General features: G+C 41.0%; 1 pseudogene; it reads right to left on the reverse strand.

The window, feature by feature from the left end:
• Nucleotides 1-540: 540 nt before the first annotated feature.
• On the reverse strand, nucleotides 541-3307 carry LOC133233059 (olfactory receptor 4A47-like; annotated as a pseudogene).
• Nucleotides 3308-3643: the final 336 nt, after the last annotated feature.

Raw genomic sequence — 3643 nt, forward strand, 5'->3', positions numbered from 1 at the left:
ACATACTGGCAAAATAATATAAGTATCTGCAGATAAAAAATGAGACATATACCTCAAATATTAATATGAACAATCTTTATGTAGGGAAGAGTAATCCAAGTTTTTGTCTTATTTTATTTTTCTCAAATTTTCATTTAGTCCTACAATTCTCAAAGATTACATTATTGGAGAGAAAAACATAAGAATATCTTCCACTAAAAAAATAAATTTACAGTTTTAATTACAATTTAACTCACCATAAGAACATAAGCCTATACTTTCAATAGAGAGATTTTACACCAAAAACTAAATACATTTCCTAAGAAATTTAACAATCATAAAAATATATATTAAACAAAACAGTTTGAACCAGGAAATTATGAAAATCTTAAAAGTGTGCTTTGATCATTGGAAGCATTTATAGAATAAATACTTTCATCATGTCCAATGTATTAGAACTGTGGAGAAATTTACTATAGTTAAATAGTCACACATAACTTTCTTGGAAAGAGCAAATCTTCAGGGAAAATAGGTAATGTTTCCCTTATGCCTGTCTTATTTTCATTTTCTGATCCAGAGCTTTTTCATGGCATTTTGCATCTCTCCATTTCTCAGAGTGTAGATTAGAGGGTTCAACATAGGGGTCATACTGGTGTAAAACACAGCCAAGGATTTATCAATTGGCAAGGTGGAAGGAGGTCTCACATACATAAAAATACAGGGCACAAAAAAGAGGAGCACCACAGTAATGTGGGAGCCACAGGTGGATAAGGCTTTGCATCTTGCTTCCTGACTAAGATTCTTCAGCGAGTGCAGAATGATCCCATGCTGCTAAGTCACTTCAGTCGTGTCCGACTCTGTGCGACCCCATAGACGGCAGCCCACCAGGCTCCTCCATCCCTGGGATTCTCCAGGCAGGAACACTGGAGTGGGTTGCCATTTCCTTCTCCAATGCATGAAAGTGAAAAGTGAAAGTGAAGTCACTCAGTCATGTCTGACTCTTAGTGATGCCACGGACTGCAGCTCACCAGGCTCCTCCATCCATGGGATTTTTCAGGCAAGAGTTCTGGAGTGGGGTGCCATTGGCTTCTCCGAATGATCCCATAGGAGATGCTGCTGCTGCTGCTGCTAAGTCGCTTCAGTTGTGTCCGGCTCTGTGCAACACCATAGACAGAAGCCCACTAGGCGTCCCCATCCCTGGGATTCTCTAGGCAAGAACACTGGAGTGGGTTGCCATTTCCTTCTCCAATGCATGAAAGTGAAAAGTGAAAAGTGAAAGGGAGGTTGCTCAGTCGTGTCTGACTCTTAGCGACCCCATGGACTGCAGCCTACCAGGCTCTGCCGTCCATGGGATTTTCCAGGCAAGAGTACTGGAGTGGGGTGCCATTGCCTTCTCCACCATAGGAGATAAGTAAGAGAGTAAAAATGACCACACAGATCGCTCCATCATTGAAACCACAATAAGGCCAATAATGTAGGTGTCAGTGCAGGCAAGTTTTAACAAGGGGCACATGTCACACATAAAGCGGTCAATAACATTGGGGCCACAGAAGGGAAGGTTGTTGCCAGGAGCCACCATGGGAGATCCCACCCATGACAAGGTCATGTGGAAGAGACCTGACGAGCAAGGCAGATCAAGACTCGAGGGACCCCCTGGACCTGCTTGAGCATCTACCCCAAAACCAGAATCTGGCTGTCTTACTATTTTGTGTCTTTCACCAACTCTTCTGACATTAACAGGGGGCTATCCCTGACCACCTTTCTCTGGAAAAAGTCAACTTAGGGCTTTAGTTAATAAGTCTCCTGGGCATGATAGGAGTGTTTCAATTCGAACCCCTCTGATGGCTTTCTAGCTTGCCTGACAGGTTTGTCCAGACTCTTGCAGCTACACATGTGACAGCCTCCCAACTGTGAGAGACATGGGAAGCCTAAAACATTCTAAAAATATAGAGCCTTTCAAAGAGTTAAAAACTATTAGAGTATTGCTGGTGTAAGATTTCATTGTTGAGCCAATGTTTTCTGCCAAGTGCCCATATCCCTTATCCATTTGTGCACCTGGGAGTGCATTGGTTAACATAGTTGGAGTGTAAGAAAAACAAGTAGTAACCTTGAAATTAACCACATCAGATCTTTGAGCTAATTGGTTCTTTCCTTGGTGTAACTCACTGCACCTTTGCTCCGTGAGAATGTAACTCTGTTTAGCACTTTCTGAGGCTGACATAGATTAGAACTATAAAGAAAAAACACTTCAAGGGAAAATAAGTTTTCTGGTTGAGAAGACTTCATCAAAAAAGGGTCATAAAATGTCCACAGGCCTCCAAGGCCAGAAGATAATATACACAACATTGTTTATGAGAAAGGTATGCAGAAAAAATCCTGGTTTCAATAAACACAAAACAGATGTAATATTTGGGCTGACTCTGCATGACTTTGCATCTTTCATTTCCCTCTATGTACAAGTCAATGTATAAAAGTTCCTTTTGAAAATAAAGTTATGGGCCTCACTCACTGAAGCTTGGTCTCCTGATGTCATTCTTTCTTTGTCTTTCTTTCTCCCTCCCTTCTTCTTTCAGGATGACTCCTTGGAACACAGTGGCTCTTTGAGTTCACTTTTTTGCCTGGGCTTCTAAGACTGGATTGGGAAGGCGCCTTGCGTCTTCACCAGGGAGGGGGCATCCTGCGTCCTTTCCCCACTGAGAGGGCGTGTGTGGCCTCTGTGAACAGAGCAAGTTCCGTGTCAGGAGCTTTATTGGCTTTCTGTGTAAAGCAAGGAATATCAAGCCTCTTTCTCTCCCCTTTTACTTTCCTTATTGCCGATGCCGTCATCCTGAGGGATTCCCTGGATCCTGCTGGGGCTGGACCCTGGCAGATTGTAAGCTAAGAGTAGTTGAACTACAGCATGTAAAACCCCGCCAACCCAGGCCAACAGCAGTAGCAGAACATGCAGCTGCTGATTCATGATTGTCAAATAATGCAAGGGTTTGCCATGACCACCAGGAGTAAAATCTCAGCACCACCAAATAAGTGCTCTGTAAAAAGCCATACAAGCTTGAAATGAAATGGGTTTTTCTCACACAATAAGTCTAAAATCATATTTGTAGTGATCATAGTTGAATAAACAGCATCCATAAATGATAAGTAGCCAAGAAAGAATTACATAGGGGCATCCAAGGTTGGACTGGTCACCACAGTCACAACAATGAGTAGGTTGCCCACCATCGTCACAATGTAGATGAGCAAGAACACCATAAAACAATATTTTCTGACCCTGGGGGCTCTAAGTGAGTCTTAAAAGGATGATCTCAGTTACACTGTTCCTTTGTTCCATAGATTCTTCTCTATATTTTATTTCAGAGTTCAGGACAGAATTACTTGTAAATATAATTATCACTAGCAACTTTTTGAAATCTTAAGATAATTTGTTTATTCATTCAAGCAATTGTTATCATGCTCCAGTATTTTAAGACATCATAAGATGAGACTGATTAAAACATCATCCATAACCTCAACAATTTTATACACTAATTGAGAGGCAAGTCATTAAGAGACATGTGTGGGAAAAGAACACATAAATAAATTAATTAAATAATTAAATAAACACATTAAATAAATGAATTGCCACAACTACCTTCCCATCTGGAAGCTAATAAAATTGATTGCATAA

Source organism: Bos javanicus, chromosome 19 (assembly GCF_032452875.1).
Source record: "Bos javanicus breed banteng chromosome 19, ARS-OSU_banteng_1.0, whole genome shotgun sequence".
NCBI classification, from domain to species: Eukaryota; Metazoa; Chordata; class Mammalia; order Artiodactyla; family Bovidae; genus Bos; species Bos javanicus.